General features: G+C 40.1%; 1 long non-coding RNA gene across 2 annotated transcripts in view; it reads left to right on the top strand.

Moving 5' to 3' along the window:
- Positions 1–20,743, top strand: part of LOC132869800 (uncharacterized) — a 30,021-nt gene extending 9,278 nt beyond the window's left edge. Inside the window, exons 2-4 of one of the 2 annotated variants that reach the window (XR_009651011.1) lie at positions 19,523–19,612; positions 19,845–20,082; positions 20,540–20,743. This is a non-coding gene — a long non-coding RNA (uncharacterized LOC132869800). Of the gene's footprint in view, positions 1–19,522; positions 19,613–19,844 lie in introns of both variants that reach the window. The other variant, XR_009651010.1, reaches the window with a different exon arrangement.
- Positions 20,744–21,112: the final 369 nt, after the last annotated feature.

Here is a 21,112-nt window from a genome sequence, read left to right as displayed (position 1 = left end):
AACCTGTTAAACAGGGCCCATTCATTAAGCTGTAGATGTTCAATGCAACCTGGCCCTGTAGAGAGTGCAGACCCATTTCGTCTGTTTTTATGACTGGCGCAAGGTTAATTACATGCTTCCTGCCCCAGGCACATGATGCCCCATGGCATCTAGTTGACACCCTGACCTCATCTGGACTGAAGAAGATGTTGGACCTAAAGCATAGTGAAAAAAAAGAGAGAAATGTGTGTAAATGTACAGAAATGCAAGGCCCCATACTTGTCTCTATCCTGTTCTCTGTCTCTCATACAATGTTTTGTTTCGGTTTGTCTCTCTGAAGCAGGACAGTCTAGCACTGAAACAAGCCCCAAGGTAAATGTGTGGTTTAATATTCTCCTCACATGAAATTAACATCTGCATGCCTGGCATGTCTTGTCTCTTTCACTGAAATGTAATTTTCTGCCTCCTGCCACTGTGTGGCCTGAGTAAATCAAGGTTCCATCCCCAGCATGTGAAGTAGAGCTGAGCCAAAGTAGCACTGAAACAGGGAGCAGGGGAATCTTTCCACACCCATAATACTCTCATGGGCTTAAATGGGGATTATTTCTGGGCTCAACCCTTTAGCAATTTATGACCAAATGATACTTGGATTGCAAGAAGTGAATAAAAAATACTCTTTCAATCAGTCAGTATCTGTTTTCAATAACATATTTTCAATGCTATACTACAAGTACCACTGTGTTGGTGCAATGACAGTATCTAGATGGGAACAGATTTGTCAAAATGATCATTTTACATTTGGATTTATGTTTACTCATTTGTCTGTTGCTTTTATCCAAACCATATTACAACTGGGACAATCCAACTGAGCAGTTGAGGGGATAAGAATCTTGCTCAGGACTGGGGCAGCTTGGTGATGCTGGGATTCAAACTAATAATCTTCCTAGACCTGCCGTTATTCACAACATTTACGCATAGGAACTCATTAAAACATCAGAGTATCCTGCTATGAGTTATCACTCAAAAGTATGTAAAATTAGCAATCTTTCTTTTCCAAATAAAAACAACAAATGAGCCAATGGGTTACTTGCATGAACATGTTTCATTATATTTACCACAATTCCTGTGTTTCTGGTTCATTTACTACTTTTGTAATTGTGCTATTTTCAGTCAGTGTCTGCAAGAACTCCTGAAGATAAATATCAGTGACGTATGGAAGAATACTTCCAGACCCCCTTCTTGTAAGCTGGGAAGGGCTTTAAACTTTATGCTTTGTCATAAATTCATAAATACACAACTATGAAGGTATGATATTAACAGAAATGAACACCCAAGCTAATGTTAGCTCACCCGTTCACAGCAAAGCTTGTGAAGTTGCTAATGGAGTGTCCTATTTATTTATTTATTTATTTATTTATTGGCTCTTCTGTCTTGGTCAGTATCGATTAACGCTACTTTTATAAATGTTCATACAATGTTGCCGCAGCATTTTTAGTTAGAAGAACATTACCTCACATTTCCATAGTTTCAATTTTTTATAACTTGGAAAGTTGTGCAAGCAACATTTTAATAACTTCGTAAAAGCATAATTACAGTATAAGTTTTTAGAAAATTCCAGGACCATTATTTTTTTGTTGTAGATTAACTTGATGTAACTATTAGATTTTGATGGAACTACTTGACTACTTAACTACATTCAGTTACTAGATTAACTGAAGGTTCTGAAATTCTCTATTAGCTGAGGCAATACATTAGCTGTATCTTTTGAAGATTCTGCAGATTTTACCAGATATACAGTTGTAGTCAGAAATATACATACATGGACATGAATGTCATCATCATAGACAGGGACATTGTGGCAATATTGGGCTTTCAATTATTTATTGAAACTGTTCCTTTTTGGTGGCAGAAAAAAATTGTACAACATACATCTTTAATAAAACAAAAAACAAGAATTTGGGCCACAAGTTGGGTTATTTTGGGTTTTCTGAAATCAACACAGGGCCAAATTTATACGTACAGGGTCACAAATAAACATACAGCACACCAACTTTGAAGCCCAGTCCCCATATTTTCAATAGGATTAAGGTCAAGACATGTTTTGAGCATAATGTTAGCTTGCTTTATCCATTCCACAACCAGCTTTGATGTGTATTTGGGGGTCATTTTCCTGTTGGAACTCCCAATTGTATTCAAGTTTCTGATGGTTTGAAGTTATGCTGAAGAATTCTGAGGTAGTCCTTCTCTTTCATGATTCCATTCACTTTGTGCAATGCGCCAGTTCCACTGGCAGCAAACTGGCCCCAAAGCATGATACTACCACCATCATGTTTAACAGATGGTACAGTATTCCTCTGTAACTCTGGTCATTGTGGCCAAACAATTTAATCTTTGTCTCATTTGACCATAACACTTTACTCCAGATGGCTTTTTCTTTGTCCATGTGGTCAGCTGCAAACTTTAGTCAAAATTGATTTTGGAACAGGTACTGCTTCTTGGATGGCAGTCTTTCAGTCCATGGTGATGTAAAACTTGCTTGACTGTAGACAGTGTTACTTGTCAGTAGCAACTTCTAGTTCATAGTGTGCCTTGCCATCACCCTTGGTGGATCCTGGGTTGTTCCTGACCATCTGAACCAATTTCCTCTCAGCTCAGGGTGACAGTTTGGGTTTTCTGAGGTGAAGCCTATCTCTAAATAACATTCATTCTCTTCCTTGATGTTTGGGGAGTGTAAAGTAGTAGGAAGTTAGAAAGTTACCAGTGCAGCTACCAGATTGTCATTTTAGATAGATAAATGCCAAGTCAATTAATTTGCCTGGAGTCAGTTAACATAGGAAGGAAAAAAAGTAAAACCATGTAAGTAAAGTACTGTTCATTAATACATACATAAAATTGAATGTTTCATACTAATTATTTTTATAATGCATATGCAGTCTTAAAATGTGAAAAGCAATATTGAAAAACAGAATTAAAATAAGTGACTCATATAGCTTAAAATAGTGATAAGTATTTCATACAATCTTTGGACTTTAACACAGGAATTGAAAAGAAACTTGGATTTAAGGGTAAAAAAAAAAAGCCTTGGTGGTTCTTGGGTTGTTCCTGACCATCCAAACCAATTTCCTCTCAGCTGAAGGTAACAGTTTGGATCTTCTTCCAAAGGTGGCTACACCTCCCCATAACTATGTAAAATTGTTTGAACTGATGATCTTGGAAACAGTTCTTTAGAAATGGCTCCAAGAGACATTCCTGAGTTGTGTAAATCTATTATCCTTTTTCTCAGATCTGCACTGAGCTCCTTGGACTTCCCCATTGTACTGTGTGTCGGTCAAACCAATGAGTGCTGTCAAACAAACTCTTTTTTTTCTGTCACTACACTGAAGCTACCATCTGTAGTCTATCACGATCCCTAATAGGAAGTTAAGAAGCTTTGGAGAGTTAAAAGACATTTTGGAACTTTCAGCACCACTGAATTAATAATCTAAGTGGGTGTATGTAAGTGTTTGACCCTGTAGGTATAATTTTGACCCTGTGTTGATTTTAGAAAACCCAAAATAAATTAAAAACTATTAACTAAATTATTGGGTATTTTTTTTCTATTAAAGATGTACACAATCATTCTGCCACAGATAAAGAACAGTTCGGAGAAACCGGTGAAATCCCAAATTGCCATGATATTCTTGTCTGTGTATGTACATTTCTGACCACACTGTGCATGATTGTGTCAGACAGACAGATGAAGTGAGTGTCCATCTCACAAGGGACCAGTTTGTTTGGGTAGTGCACATGTCAGTTAAGTAAAATCAGGTGAAGCCATGTGGGGGAAGGGACTTGGCCTGGCTCACAGGATATGACTGTACATATTCCAAGCCAAGTCTGTTTTTACCCTTCAGCATTCTATGTGTGTGGGGGTGTGTGGGTTTTGTGTGTGTGTGTACACATATGCAAGCACAGGTATTTGTTTTCTACAACCACACCACTACTCCCCCACTGTGGCTATAAAAGTCTTTTTTGGCTGAATGTACAAATTTAACAAGGTCAAGAAGCTCATGATTCAACAATGTATTTGATTGAGATTCCTTTGACTGTTCGTTCCCAACCCAGACACACACTCCACGCAGGGGTTGGTTTGCACAGCCAGCCGTGAGCGTTACATATTAACCTTGGAGAGATCTGTGACCTAACCAAGGACGAGTGTAGTTTTCAGCCAAATCCTCAGCAGGCTCTTTCTCTCTCTCTCAGCCCCCGCAGTGCTGCCACACCAGCCATACATCTCCAACACGCCACCTGGCATAATTTAGCCATGTGTATTTTTTTCCTGCAAATTCTTCAGGCCAAATGCACCCAGGGATTTTTGGCAGAAGGAAGACTTTGCACTTCAGTGGCCGTGTTCCAGGTTAAGCCTTACCGTAGAAGATTATGATTGGTAAACAATGCAGCATTATTACTTGTTTTCTTAATTTTGTACCATTTGTATGTATAGACATAAGGCCTGTTATGACAGAGGTTCTGGAATAACAGAGAACAGGGCCAGGAGGTGAAGCCTATCTCTAGATAACACTCATTCTCTTTCTTGACGTTTTGGGAGGGTAAAGTAGTAGGAAATTGGAACGTTACCAGTGGAGCTAATACAGATTGTCCTTTGAGATAGACAAAAGCCAAGTCCATTAATTTGCCTGGAGTCATTTAAGATATGAAGAAAAAAAACACATTAAAACCCTGTAAGTAAAGTATTTTTCATTAATACAGGCATAAAATTTAACGTTTCATACTAGCTATTTTTATAATGCATATCCATCCATAAAATGTAAAGGACAATATTGAAAGACAGAATGAAAAATAAACGAGTAATATAGCTTACAGTAGTAACAAGTAATTCACGTCATTTTTGGACTTTAACACAGGAATTAAAAAGAAACTTGGATTTAAGGTTAAAAAATTTAAATGTCAGTGAAAATACAGTAGGTTACATAGGAAAAAACAAACAAACAAACAAACAAACAAACAAACAAACAAACAAAGGAATCACAGCCTGATTATATGAATATATACCATATTAAATATGCATTGCATTTCCATCTAGAGTCTCTTGCTGTCTCTCAACATGATGTCATAATTAACTGTCTGATACTGTCTAAAGAGCAGGAATACACTGGTGAGTCTAGCAATCTAGCAAGATGTCTACAGTAATAAATGACTGACAAACACATTCGATTACCAAGAAATACTGCTGAATGATTCAAGAACACTCTCCAGGATATAGGCATAGATGTCTTGAGAACTATACAGGAATAAACACACCAGCATGACCTCAAAAGTTTTATGACATGATTTGTACCACTGGCAACCATCAAGGTTACAGTTTGCTAAAGAGTAGCATAAACACTGGTAGAGGAACTTCTGAACAGATAAGATTAAAATTAAACTCTACCATAGTGATAAAAAGAGGAGTATGGAGATAGAAAAAGAAAATGATCATCCAAAACATACCACATCATTTACAAAACATGATATCAAGGGTATGTATAACTGTCAGTGGAACTCACTTTACGTTATTAATCATGTGCAGTGGCAATACCAGAATGAATACTGAACTGTGCAAATAATCTGCTTAGGACCAACAAGGGTCAAAAAAGGATTTTTAAAGGGGTTTGCAACCAATCAATCACAGATTCTTTTTTTTTTTCACGAAACCAGTTGCATTAATGCTTAGCTTTGCCACTAACTGCTTTAAAGGTAGACTGCCTTTCAGATTTTTCAAGTGTAGGTCATAAAAAGAATTTTCCCTGACACCCAATTATTTTTGTTTAGTGGACTGAAAACCACTGGATTTGAATCAAAGACTTCAAATTTTATGTCTTTTTTAAAAATAGAACAATTAATGAATTCAGGGCCACGCGGCCCTAAATTCTCCGCTATTTTTTCCTGCTTCACCATGACCCAATTCAAGATACTACATCATGCATCACGTGGTGGGCTTTCCCCATTCGCACAAGGCATTGTGGGATACAAATTTGAAACAGGAGAGAAAAATGGAGGATGTGAGTGTGCAAATGAAACGTGAAAGACCAACTACAGTAATGGAAAGTGAGAAGAAAAGACATTATGTTGCGAAGGAAAGGAAACCCAGGACCAAACTAATAAATATCGGCGGTCAGCGAGCACCTCGGTGTGATGAGCTGTTCGTTTAGCAACAGAATGATGTAACTGTCAGTGTATGGTCAAGGTAAACCTGTAGATGGCAGTAATCCAACACTGTGGATGCCAGCTGCAGTAAAACCCAAAAGAAGAAGAAGAAGGTAAACCTGTGCATGTGCACACAGACTTCCTCTGTCTGCTTGACTGTGCGAAGCGAGCGATTTCATGCATATTATTTGCTAGGGAATCCCCTCAAATTAAATAACTTCCCAGCCACAGAATGGCCTTTTTTTTTTTTTATATATATATATTACAGAAATAAACATATCACAATGACCAAATTTCAGAAGGAACTAAATTTCACCGATTTTATGAAATCAAAAGGCAGTCTAGCTTTAAACAAAACTCCTAATAACAGAGTAAAGCACACGGTGTCACAGTTTTCAAAAATTGATTTTCTTTTTGGAAATTAAAGCATATATGTGTGCATACACAGTTGTATATGTGCTGGTGTTTTCATTCCTTTGTAGTGTGGATGCACACACATATATGTGTATACACATTTGTACTGAGAACCAAACAGATTGCAACCTTCAAGATTCTTATGGCCAAAAAAATGGTGCAATAAGTATCACATGATATGTCGGCCATCCAAGAATGAAATGACTAACTATATAACAAGAACTTGAACTAGATGCAATGTATGGAAGTGATAGGCAGGATGTGAGTGTGTAAACTCAGTGTGGTTCAGATCACAGGCAGACAACCTTAAAGGATATAAGCAGAGCCATGGTCTCACTTTCGTTTATAAATGCCTTGAGACCTCAAGAATGGCACAGGAATAGTTTTAAGTGCTAACAATAAATCTAATATAGTAATTTTTACGATTAAAGTGATTTATATAGGTAGCGGTCTGAGTGAATGACCTTGACGTCCGTAACGTCACAACAGAAAGTCTATCGGTCTCATTGCTATTTCCGCTATACTAAAACACAGAGTTGACTGAAACGCCAATCCTCCATTTTGAGCTAATTTATCGCCATGCCACGTAGATGTGTTGCTGGCGGGTGCAGCAACATGACAGAAGGTGGATTTATGTTGCATTCGTGGCCCAAGAATATTCAAACTACAAAGATTTGGATGCGTTTGGCGAGAAGTTCACGGGCACATTGGGCGCCTCCTCTGCTCTGCACATTTTACTGAGGACTCATACGAAACCTCTGATCTGTTGAGGAGCACTGGCTATAAGCCCGTATTGAAAGAGGGTGCAGTCCCAACAATTAAAGAAAAATAAAACAAGCAAAGGAAAGTATTTATTTTATTTTTTTAAAGTGAGTTCAGTTGCACCAGTCCTCCTGGAGTGTGAGCCGAGGGTTGTTGCTAAAACCTGGGACGGAACGGGACGGGACACATCACTTGGGCAGTGACCTCCCTGTGGTTGTTGCTAAAACCAGTGACATCCCATTCTGTCCTGGGTTTTAGTAATTGCCTGAGCCTAGTAGTAATGGCAGAATACACAGTATGGAGAGAATGAACGGACCAGCCGTCTTATTTCTAAACTGGATATTGCTGCCATCTCGCCCTTACATGGAAGAAGTGAATGAATGAAAAACTGATGAAAGTCAGATTGTTTCAAAACAATCGGTCACAAGATCGGCCTTCAAGAAGCAAGAACACAGATGGGTAAGCTCCGACTCTCATTTGGATAAAAAAAACAACAAAAACAACACGTTGTTTACCTGCATTTAGATTAATACATGTAACTTGTATTGTGTGTTTAAGTTACCGGTATAAGATTATTTAATTTGCTTCAGAATGTGATTGTCTCAGTTCATTTGATTATTTAATTAGCCTTTTATGTTTTATCAGTGAAAATGCATGCATGTACATGTATGCTGCATAAGTTATAACACCTAATTTGTTTTAATGAGAGTCAACCCACAATCAATGAAGTCAAATCAGTCTTAGTTGAGCAAGTCGGTAACGGTATTTCTTACTTTCACCATAAATTTTTATTTATATGACTTTGGTCTATAGCTGTAAAAGGCCTCAGCCTTAAAACCGGTTCCCGCTGTGACGTCACGCCCTCAGGGCTGGCTGGCTCAGCGGGGCAGCTCGAATGCCAACTTTGCAGTCAATTTTAACTCTCAAAAATATATTTTTTATTCCCATTTATGCAGCATACAAGAGTCAAGGATGGAGATACTATCCACTCAGAAATTTATTTTTAAATAAAGGTTCTGCATATCTGCTTTAAACCAGAGTAATCCAAAATTGAGAAACAGGAAACATGAGCACAGGTCAAAACCTGGAAGTACTAGCCAGGAAAACAGATGAGACCTATTCACAATTGGAAACACACCAATGATAGGAGCTGTCAACCCCAAAATGAAAAAAGAAGTGAGAAAGCCGGGGTCCAGGGCCTGTAGGCCCTGGTCAGGTCCAGGGCAAAGCCCTGGTGGGGGCCTAGGGAGGCGAAGCCCCCAGCCAGAAATGATTTTGCCAACTTTAAGAGGGGATTGGTGGCCTTAGGATGAATATTTAGTTTTCACCTTCTTGTTATTATTAATAATAAAAAAAAGCCTTCATGATGACACCACATGTATTAACAAAACAACGCCAGGTAAACAATAACACATTTCAAAATGATCATGAAATGAAAGATATGCAACACATTTCAATAAGATTTCACCACAAAACTACATATGCATGTCACTTCATAGGAAAGTTATAGATTTATACATTTATGTGCTTATTTTTTATTTCTTGTCACCAACATAGACAAGCTAGGCTACTACTGTAACAGTAATAAACATACCAAACACAGCATGCAAAGTTCCTGTTAAAAAAAAAATTGGCTATACATTTATGATAACAGGGTACCACAGTGGTGTAGTGGTTAGCGCTGTCACCTCACAGCAAGAAGGTCCGGGTTCGAGCCCCATGGCCGGCGAGGGCCTTTCTGTGTGGAGTTTGCATGTGCTCCCCGTGTCTGCGTGGGTTTCCTCCGGGTGCTCCGGTTTCCCCCACAGTCCAAAGACATGCAGGTTAGGTTAACTGGTGACTCTAAATTGACCGTAGGTGTGAATGTGAGTGTGAATGGTTGTCTGTGTCTATGTGTCAGCCCTGTGATGACCTGGCGACTTGTCCAGGGTGTACCCTGCCTTTCGCCCGTAGTCAGCTGGGATAGGCTCCAGCTTGCCTGCGACCCTGTAGAACAGGATAAAGCGGCTAGAGATAATGAGATGAGATTTATGATAACATATCTGTGGGACAGTTCAGAATAAGCTATTATTTTACTTTAACTTAGTAACTTTGCAAATAGATCTAGTTGAGCTTAGATTAACTGAAACAAAGCACATTTAACTTTTTTCAAACATGATAAAATATAAAAATATGCCTTCTCAATGACAGATGTCTGTGCTGTAAACATGGTCAAGCATGATCCTGATGACGATTTCCCTTTTTCAAGAACTTTGTGAGACTTTCTTTGCATGTGAAGTTCAACATCTCGAAGGCCTTGGTGTTTACAACTGATACTCCTGTTGCAAACAGTGCATCAGAAATGGTGCTTGCTCACTGAATCAGTGATAATGCATGGATAGATTTTGGTCCATTTGGAATTAAACTTTGTATCATACTTAGCTGCACCTTGATACTTGGAAATTTTCTGGTTTTTTAGAACTTGGAGGGCCCTCTGAGCCAGAATCACGGTCACTCATTTTCACCATGTGCATCTTTCCCGCCGGTAACATGGAAATGATGAAGACAAAGTAAGACGCGATTTCATTGGCCGACTTCCTGCAGTCAACAATTCACAAATGTCCTTTTAAAAGCTCTTTCACTGGGCCTCTGGAAACATGATATTGTGTACATAGCGGTCATTGCATGCACTGATGCATCGATAATGCTTTGTTTTCCATGAATATATGTTTTTTTCTGAAAAATCATGAGAATTTGATGGTGGAAGTGCGAGAGCCTGATTCAGTGCAAAAAATCATGAGTCTCACGGCAAAGTCGTGAGAGTTGACAAGTATGGGACAGTGATGGAGAAATGAAAAAGTGCACATCAATGTAAACAAAGAAGTACATGGAGGAACATCAAAATTTTGAACCATGCTACATGCCAAGAGAGGGAATTTGTGAAAAAAACCCTGCCCCCTCACCCCTAAAATACAGAGCCCAAAGGAGGTCCTGGACCCCAAGTTCACTGTCCTCAAGACGCTAGAGGATTTGCAGTAGTTCTTCTGGAGACCCAGGAGGCAATGTGAAAATGTCCTCTGTGGATCCAGGAAGCAGAGCAATGACATTCTTTTCTCAAGCTGGCCTTGGCACAGGCCTCAAGCTGGATAGGGGAAGGCCTCAGCACAGGCCTCAAGCTAGGGGAAGGCCTCAGCGCAGGCCTCAAGCTAGACTGAGAGATGTTGGTGCAGGCTTGGCTGTAGAGGCTCTGTCACTGATCTTAATCTTGGATAGAGAGGTCACATCACTGGCTTTGAGCTGGACAGGAGAGGCCACAGTGAAGGCCTCGAGCTGGACAGAAGAGGTCTTGATGCAGGTCTCAGTATTTGCTGAAGAGGCCTCAACACAGGCCTCAAGCTGGACTGCCAAGCTTTGGGTGGCGGGGTGGAGGGGCTGTGTCACTGATCTCAGCTGGAAAAGCCACATCACTGGCCTTGAGCTGGAAAGGAGAGTCCTCAGTAAAGGCCCTGAGCCAAACAGGACAAGCCTTGGTGCAGGCCTTGGTATTGATTGTACTGGTCTCTGCACAGGTCTTGGTTTTGGCTGGAGAGGCTTCAGTGCAGACTTCAAGCTGGACAGGAGAGGCCTTATCACAAGCTTCAAGCTAGACTGGAGAGGCGTCTGCTCTGGATGGGAAAAGCTGTACCTTAGGCCTTTGTTTTGGCTTGAGAGGCCAGGACACCATACATGGTCTTGGCTGGATAGGCCATGTTGCCAGCCTCGATCTTGGCTGGAGTGGAGAAAAAAAGACATTTTTCTTTATCTGTTCAGCTACAGAAGAATGAATCCCCTGAATTAATTTTCCTCTTACATTATCATATTGACTCTTTTACACATTTAGTTTGTTTACATTCTGGCTCTCTTTTCTCTCCCTCTCCTTCTGTCAGTCTGTAGTCAGACCTCTTTCATGCCCAGAGTTGGGGCATGATGAACTTTGATCTCTCTGAATAGGTGTACAGTGTATGTGTAAAAATTTCCTACCAGTTCCAAAATGTCACCACTGCCAAAGCCTGTAATTAGTATTACATAATTGCTGGGATGAGTACTTAATAATTGTGTTTAAAAAAAAAACAACCTTATGCACTGAAAACCCCCTTAAAAACTTTCTATTCATTTTTCACTTGAGTTTTGTTGGTATATCAAATTAAAGATGGAACATGATCTGACAGTTATCTTGGCTTAATTTTTTTCCATCACAAAAGCCCTCAATTTTAACAGGGATGTGTAAAAATTTTATATTAACTGTAGTTAGCTTTTTTGTGACATAATGCTTTGGAATTACTTTAGGCTAATGCTAACAAGAAAAAAAATTGTGTACCAACTAGCTATCAGGGGATCTGTCAGCATGATTTTTCACATTGAGTATGTAAAAAGATTTCACCATTATTTTATTAGAAATTGTTTAAATTTACATCAAATTATAGCATTGGCGATGTATGCCTAGTGTAGTTTAACCTTTGGGTCCAACCAAGTGACTCAAACTTAACTTGGTGGGATTTGAACACTTAAGATGCTTCAGAGAGAGGGTTCCTGACTTTGTAGCAGAACAATGACACCAAGCATACTGTTAAAGCGCACCGGGAGGTTTTCATCACCAAAAAGTGGAATTTTATGATTGACCAAGTCAGTTACCAGACTAAAATCTCACTGAGCATACAACCCCGATTCCAAAAAAGTTGGGATTAAAGTACAAATTGTAAATAAAAATGGAATGCAATGATGTGGAAGTTTCAAAATTCCATATTTTATTCAGAATAGAACATAGATGACATATCAAATGTTTAAACTGAGAAAATGTATCATTTAAAGAGAAAAATTAGGTGATTTTAAATTTCATGACAACAACACATCTCAAAAAAGTTGGGACAAGGCCATGTTTACCACTGTGAGACATCCCCTTTTCTCTTTACAACAGTCTGTAAACATCTGGGGACTGAGGAGACAAGTTGCTCAAGTTTAGGGATAGGAATGTTAACCCATTCTTGTCTAATGTAGGATTCTAGTTGCTCAACTGTCTTAGGTCTTTTTTGTCATATCTTCCGTTTTATGATGCACCAAATGTTTTCTATGGGTGAAAGATCTGGACTGCAGGCTGGCCAGTTCAGTACCCGGACCCTTCTTCTACGCAGCCATGATGCTGTAATTGATGCAGTATGTGGTTTGGCATTGTCATGTTGGAAAATGCAAAGTCTTCCCTGAAAGAGACATCATCTGGATGGGAGCATATGTTGCTCTAGAACCTGGATATACCTTTCAGCATTGATGGTGTCTTTCCAGATGTGTAAGCTGCCCATGCCACGCGCACTAATGCAACCCCATACCATCAGAGATGTAGGCCTCTGAACTGAGCGCTGATAACAACTTGGGTCGTCCTTCTCCACTTTAGCCCGAATGACACAGTGTCCCTGATTTCCATAAAGAACTTCAAATTTTGATTCGTCTGACCACAGAACAGTTTTCCACTTTGCCACAGTCCATTTTAAATGAGCCTTGGCCCAGAGAAGACGTCTGCGCTTCTGGATCATGTTTAGATACGGCTTCTTCTTTGAACTATAGAGTTTTAGCTGGCAACGGCGGATGGCATGGTGAATTGTGTTCACAGATAATGTTCTCTGGAAATATTCCTGAGCCCATTTTGTGATTTCCAATACAGAAGCATGCCTGTATGTGATGCAATGACGTCTAAGGGCCCAAAGATCATGGGCACCCAGTATGGTTTTCCAGCCTTGACCCTTATGCACAGAGATTCTTCCAGATTCTCTGAATCTTTTGATGATATTATGCACTGTAGATGATGATATGTTCAAACTCTTTGCAATTTTACACTGTCGAACTCCTTTCTGATATTGCTCCACTATTTGTCGGCGCAGAATTAGGGGGATTGGTAATCCTCTTCCCATCTTTACCTCTGAGAGCCGCTGCCACTCCAAGATGCTCTTTTTATACCCAGTCATGTTAATGAACTATTGCCAATTGACCTACTGAGTTGCAATTTGGTCCTCCAGCTGTTCCTTTTTTGTACCTTTAACTTTTCCAGTCTCTTATTGCCCCTGTCCCAACTTTTTGAGATGTGTTGCTGTCATGAAATTTCAAATGAGCCAATATTTGGCATGAAATTTCAAAATGTCTCACTTTCGACATTTGATATGTTGTCTATGTTCTATTGTGAATACAACATCAGTTTTTGAGATTTGTAAATTATTGCATTCCGTTTTTATTTACAATTTGTACTTTGTCCCAACTTTTTTGGAATCGGGGTTGTACATCACCACAATGCATCACCATGGAAGATATCTGATATCTGGTAATGACTAGATTTTAGGTTCTCATGGATTATGAAGAATTTGCAAACAAGTAGCAAACATGATAGTTTAATTGATTTTATTTTGTCAAATAATTTATAGAACCTTGAAAGGGGGCACTGTGTATAAAAGGGGCATAGATGCAACTCAGTGTGGATGAAAAATACTGTCTTTACACTCCCGGGCATTCATTTCTTGTAATTTATGCTCCATTATTTACAGACTGCACTCTGTAGGGCTTATAATATCAACAACAGTTACATTTGCTCTGCTTTAGTTGGTTAACTTTAAAATAACAGGCCAGTTGAGCAAGCGAATGATGTAAACATTTTGTAAAGGGGAACCTGGTGGTTAGAATGTGGATTTATAGGGTTGAAAACACCAGTTGTGGTCATGACATAGCAGGGGGGATAGACAGTGGTGGGTGAGTCATGATACATTGGTTGATTACACATTAGGAGTGTTCTGATGACATTTGCTCCCTCATGCTTATATTTGGAGTGTTATGATTGGCTGCTGAATCCTGATCACATGCTCCTGGCTTTGCTTTTTTTTATATTCGACACTGAAACTCATTAAGCATGTTTACACTGAAATATTTGTGATGGATTTAGTGATTCTGGTGCTAATTTATTGGTTAGTGCTGTATTTTCATTGTTCCTATGTAAACTTAGCACGCATGCTGCACAGATGTCGCAGGGAACATTGCAGGTCCAGTTATAATGTTGTTTATTAGCAGAAATTTCAACAATCTCAAACATATGGGATAACAGTCAGGTTTCACTGTTAGCACATTAAAACAAAATAGCAAGAGCTTCTTTTCTCACTCACCATTTACCAATGACATTTTCCAACAGCTTGGTTCAGTGACAAGCATGATGACATTAATATTGGTATTAGCATGACAGATTAAACTTTGGGTGCTTATCTGTTTGAGCAGAGTGAACAGATGAAGAGAGGAGAGAGCTGGATAGACTAAAGTACTAATTCACTGCTTCATTGGTCTCTCTTAAGGCTCTTACAGATGATTTCCCATCGGCACCATTATCAGCAAACAGCATTGAAGGTAATATAGGAAATTGTTAGACAAAGTGAAAATAGATAAACTTCTCAATGAAAGAAGTTTAAACCATAACAAGCAAGCCAGAATTTAATCTATCTAGAAATAAATCTTTTGCACAGTTGAAGATCATATAGTCCCCTCTGAAAGACAGCAGGGCCAATTCTGTTGTTTTTTGCTATACACTGCAAACATTTGCATTTGAGATCAAGAGATGAATATGAAATTATATATAAAAATTTCAGCTTTCCTTTCCTCATATTGAGCATGGCACCTTTTTATTGAACCCACTTTTTGCAAGTGATCAAAAATATTGGAATATAGTTGTTTCTTGTTGCCCAGGTTCTTTGATCATTTGTTAAACCTTTAATAGCTCTAAATGTCTCCTCTTGGTTTTTGTCCTAAGTTTCACCTGTGAAGACTGCATTTGTTGTTAAAAAGGATAAATCAGAGGAAGACTAGAGAGCTGTCTATGGGAGATCCATCTTGAAGCTGAGAAAAGAGGGAAAATCAATTGTAACCAATGAAAAGCATTGGGCATAGCCAATACAACAATTTAGAATGCTCTGAAAAAGAAAGAAGCCACTGGTGTACTAACAACCAGACATCAAACGTGCCGGCCAAGGAAAACAACAGCAGTTGATGAAACATTGTGAGAGCTGTGAAGAAAAGCCCCATAGGTCAGTGGCATCGCCAACAACCTCCACAGGGCAGAGGTGATCACAATCCACCATTCAAAGAAGAGCAGAAATATAAAGGCCATACCGCAAGATGCAAACCACTCACCAGGAGTAAGAAGCTGAAGGCCAGACTGGAATTTGCAAAGAAATACAGAGATGAGCCACAAAGGTTATGGAACGAAAATTAACCTCTAACAAAGTGATGGAAAGGCCAAAATGTGGAGAAAGAAAGAATCTGCTCATCATCCAAAACATACAAGCTCATGGGTCCAGCACAGTAGAGGTAGTGTCATGGCTTGAGCTGCTTCTGGAATGCACCAGCATTGTGGAAACCTCTGTTTTAAATAATTATTATATTTGGTTTATAAATTATTTCAAATTATTTTTCTCATCACAATAAAATAGCAAGAAAGAGTTGTGGGGATACATGTCATTTCTTGTTTTGATTTATGCCCCTTATCTTTAAAGTCTTTGTTCCTCTTTTTGTTGTTGTTGTTGTTGTTGTTGTTGTTTTTCTCTCTGCCTCATAATTTAGAAATGACTGCATATTTATATTTGTTTTTAAATAAATCCTCCAAATTATTTTTTTAATTTATGCTAATAATGTTTATATTGTTTTATTGAATACTTACATGGTGTCTGTGAGTTCTTGTATCTTCTTTAATGTTTTTCCAATAAAAATAAATTGGGGGGATTGGGATTGGCCCTAAGAATGGGAGCTGTTGTAAAGGCAGTTTTCAGTTTGGAGAATGCCACTTCTGCTGTTTGGGTCCACTTTAGGTGTTTGGTGCCCTTCTTCAGGAGAACAGTGAAAGAGTAGGCGATGGAGCTGAAACCCAGTATAAACTAATGGTAGAAGTTGGCAAAGCCTAGGCATTGGTGTTCTTTGACAGTGGGAGGACTTGGCCAGTTACTGACAGCAGCCACCTTGTTTTTGTCTATGGCTACCCATTCCTGACTGATAATATAGCCCAAGAATGATGGAAATATGGAATTCACACTTCTCGGCTTTAACTGAAGCTGATTGTCAAGGAGGTATAATCGGACCTTTTTAGCAACGTGGGTAACATGGCTGTCAAAAGTGGGAGCGTAGATCAAAATTTTTATCAATGTCGGCAATAACAAATTTCCCCAGCATATCCCTCAGCACATCATTAATTAAGCACTGGAAGCCCGAGTACGCACAAAAAAGCCGATAAGTCATGAAGCAGTACTCAATGTAGCCAAAGGTGGTGCTAAAGGCAGTTTTCCACTTGCCTTTTCTGACATGCACCAGGTTATAAACATTGCAGTGATCGAGCTTTGTGGATATCTTGATGGCGCAAAGTTGTTCTAGGGCTGATGGGACCAGAGGCAGCGGATATGGGTACTTTACGGTGATTTGGTTCAGACCTCTGTCATCAATACAAGGATGAAGACCACAAAAAAAAAAAATCCAGCTGAAGCAGGGGAGGTAGATGGATGGATATATCCCTGATGGAGTGCATCCTGCATTTATTCCTCCATAACTTCTTGTTCTGCAAGGGATAAGGGGTGGATTAAACAACAGATAGATATGTGGAGGTGTGGTGCCAGGAAGGAGGTCAATGGCACAGTTGTATGGTCTATGGGGAGGCAGGCCACTGGCCTTGGTCTTACTGAAGACCTCCTTGAATTCCAGATATTCCTTGGGGATGACAGTTGTGACCAGTGAATCAGGGCTCTCCACTGAGGTGGATGCGAGGACAGTTTGGGGCAGGTACAGGCAGTGGTTTTGACAGGATCTGGACCATTTGACAGTCTTCTTGTCATACCAGGAAATCTGAATCATGTCTCTGCATCCACAGTAGTCCCAGAATTATGGGGTGTTTGGTGGGCACAGTAACAAGGAAGGAAAATAAAAAAAGTGAGTTGAAACCTGTGCAGAGCATAACCCTGCTCAGTGTCACTATCACCAACACCCTGTCATGGACTCAGGACATAGGGTATTAGGCATCACCAAAAAAAACGGCAAAGATGATATACATCTTGGGTCATACAATAAATCTACTGCCCCTACAAGCTTGCATCACCATTTACAAGGCCTACATTCGACCTCTCATGGAGTATGCTTCCCCAATATGGAGTGGAGCAGGTGCCATGGCACGAAAGCTATTAGATAGGCTGCAGAGGAAAGCTCTCCACCTTTTAAACATTGATGACCCCTGCAAGGTGGCCATCTTCCCACTGGAGCACAGGAGAAACATCACTTCACTATGTATTTTCTACCATTATTACTTCCTGCAACTATCCATCAAGGTGACAATATTGCCTCCAGGAGTACCCAGTGGAAGAGTAACTCAATCAACTGTGAATGGCCACCCATATGCTGTGAATATACCAAAGTCTAACACCAAGCTCCATCTATCTTCCTATATTCCTAGAACAAGTAGGATGTGGAACTGTCTACCAGCATCTGTATTTCCCACTGCTCCAAACATGGATGCATTTAAGACAGCTTCTAATGCATATTTTTGGACTTAATGTTGTTGTTGCTGTTGTTGAATTAATTAGTCATTATTGCTTATTTGTGATGTGATAATAATGTGCCTTGTGCCATGGATTGCTTTTCATCTAGTTTGATGGCTCCATCAGGCCCTTGAATCACTTACATTTAAAAACAGGAAATGGATTCCTGATGCAAAGCACTGACTTGGACTGGGAGTGGCTTGCTGCATAAGGTGATCAGACCAGTGCTGATAATCCTCAGTAGATGGTTCTTATTGTCAGGGGATGCTGGAGTGGCTGTGTGGGTAGCTTGAGTCTTAATACAGTATCATGAAATTCCCAGCAGCTCTGAAGTCAATCAGAGCTGAGGGAACAAAGGTAGATCCTGAGTGCTTTATCTGAACATCTAGTGTAAATGATTAGTGAGATAAAAAATTAGATGGACTTACTAAGGAAGCATGTGAAGGAGTGGTGGTTCTCAGCTAAGGGTGTTGATGTAGGGCTCTTTTGGTGAGCCAGATACTGGGACACAAATGATCGTGACCCCCACAGTAGAAACACAGCCGATCCTTCCACATTTTCTCACATTCAGTGAAGCTCAGCTTGGCACATGCATTTTCCATCAGCTCTAGCTGCTTGGTGACACTCACAAGTCTGCTGCATGATGGGGCTGGTGTTTATAGAGGAGATTCTCTAGGTGAAGGGTTAGTTCAATGAGCAAATTGATGAAAATCTGGTCATCACGACACACCAAATCAGTGAGTATCTCTGTGCTCAGACCTCAGTGAAATCCAGCTTTAAACACAGGCTCATTTCACCCACTACCAGCAGCGAGAGTGCAGAATTTGAGAGCGTATTCAGCTACAAGCTGTTTTCCCTGTTTGACAGTGAACAGTTGCTCTCTAACTTCTCTCCCTTTGGGACTATGGTCAAACACTCGAAGGAACATCTGAAACTGTCATATGAGGACAACAACTCACCATCTTTCTCCCACACTACTGTTGCCCGCTTCAGCATCTTATGAGTGTGTAAATTGAGAAACTCTGTTGTTTTTTTGTGAGACCTGCTTGTCTGGTGTAATACAAGGAACATTAAAGCAAAAATCTTTTGTATTGGGAGGTGTCTCCCAAAAACATTTCAAGCCAGGGAATGAGTGTACTGGTAGGTGTGACTGGGCATGCTAAGAATGCTATATAATTGAAACAATTACAGTGGTGTAAGTGGTTAGCACGGTCGCCTCACAGCAAGAAGGTTCTGGGTTCAAGCCCAGTGGCCGGCGAGGGCCTTTCTGTGTGGAGTTTGCATGTTCTCCCCATGTCTGCGTGGGTTTCCTCCGGGTGCTCCGGTTTCCCCCACAGTTCAAAGACATGCGGTTAGGTTAATATGGGACGGCCTTGGGCTGAGGTGCGCTTGAGCGAGGCACCTAACTCCCAACTGCTCCCCGGGGGCTGTTAGCATGGCTGCCCACTGCTCTGGGTATGTGTGTGTGCTCATTGCTCACGTGTGTGTGCGCATGTGTGTGTTCACTACTTCAGATGGGTTAAATGCAGAGAGTAATTTCACAAGTGTGTGATGAATAAAGTTGTGTTTTCTTTCTTTTCTTAATTGGAAGTGAGTAAGAATGACTGTCTGTCTCTGTGTTATCCCCATGATAGATTGGTGACCTGTCCAAGGTATACCCTGCCTCTCAACCCATGTCAGGTGGGACTGGCTCCAGCTCACCTGCAATCCGCAATGGATAAACGGTATAGAAAATGAGCGAATGAATGACTAGAAGATCTGTATTTTTCTGTTTTGTAATGAATGACTGTGACATTATTGCTCATGTGAGGCCTCTTCTCTCTCACTTCCATATTTTTCTTCTTTATTTTTAACACACACAAACAAGTATCTCTCACTTTCATACTCTTTCACTGTCTCTCTTTATTGTCATGTCTCCTTTTTGTCTCTGTCTGCTTTTCTGTCTCTTTTCAGCAGATTTGGCACAGGCCGCTGCAGTGTGTGGCCCTTTCAGAAAAAGGCCTTTGCACTGGAATCATGTTAACCACCTGTTACTAATCCAGTGGCATTAATCGATGAGTGGAAGTCGCGTGTGCCGCCTGTGGTTCAGACATTCCCCAACTACGTGTGGACACCCTCTCTCCAGGCAGTAAAACTGAGACAGCCGCCAGCCACGGAGACATGCTGAGGCCTGTCCTGCTGGAGAAATTAAAATGTCAGGATTAAACACACACACACACACACACATACACACGTTCCTCCTACACCTACTCACATGGCACGCCATGGTTGTGTGGCCAGAGTTGCTAAATCCTGTGGCTTCATTTACAGAGTTAATTTTATTTAAAAAAAAAAAGCCATTAATTCAGGTAGAAATGGGAACATGCTACTCCCCTGTGATTTTAAAGGCTCCTTAAAGGCTCAAATGATCTGGCTGGGGTCGTAATATGTCCTGCAGTTAGTCTTCATCAGTTATTGATTCATGCACTCCTGTTAACCCATTTCTTGAAAGGCTTATTTTTTAAACTCCCTGTGTTAAATATATATGGGGGCCTACATGAGTGGATCCTCACCCTTTATGTGAACACATGAGAATGCATTTGTGAAAATAAAGGGTGGGTTCATGTATTTTCAGTAGGATAAGTGGTAACAGTATGACCTCTTTGTGATAGTAATTCAACATCTCCTTTGGGACTGACTGAGACATCACTACTGGATAAACAAACAAAGGAAAAGATACATCATGACAGCAAAAAGGCCTCTCTGAATCAAACTCAAGATTAAAAGCTATTGCTCAAACATCTCGTAGCTGAGTCTTGAGTTGCCAGGTGACTGGAGCGAGGCCTTCCTGAGGGCTGCCCATCCTTAAATAAACGAAGATGGTATGAAATCAGTAGCTGTGTGTCTGTGCAGGGCTGTAAACTGGAGCCTGCTGTCTTTGCCCTAACCACATATTCTAACCACAGGTCATATAGCAGGCGGCTGAGGCTGAGACTCCAGCAGGCGGCTCCTCCAAGGAACCTGGAAAGGTTAAGCAAAAAGCAAGACAGCTAGAAAATTATGAAGAAGGGTTGGCGGAGAATTAAGGGTATGTTTAGAATTGAGGGATCATTATTAAATTTAAACATTTAATATTTATTTTATATTTGAGACTACTTTTAAACATTTTATCATACAACCATGTTTACAAAAAAGTTGATATGCTGTGTGAAATGTAAATAAAAAACAGAACACAATGATTTGCA

The sequence above is a fragment of the Neoarius graeffei genome, chromosome 21 (assembly GCF_027579695.1).
Source record: "Neoarius graeffei isolate fNeoGra1 chromosome 21, fNeoGra1.pri, whole genome shotgun sequence".
NCBI classification, from domain to species: Eukaryota; Metazoa; Chordata; class Actinopteri; order Siluriformes; family Ariidae; genus Neoarius; species Neoarius graeffei.
The sequence above is the reverse complement of the archived record's forward strand: the minus strand, read 5'-3'. Positions and strand labels throughout refer to the sequence as shown.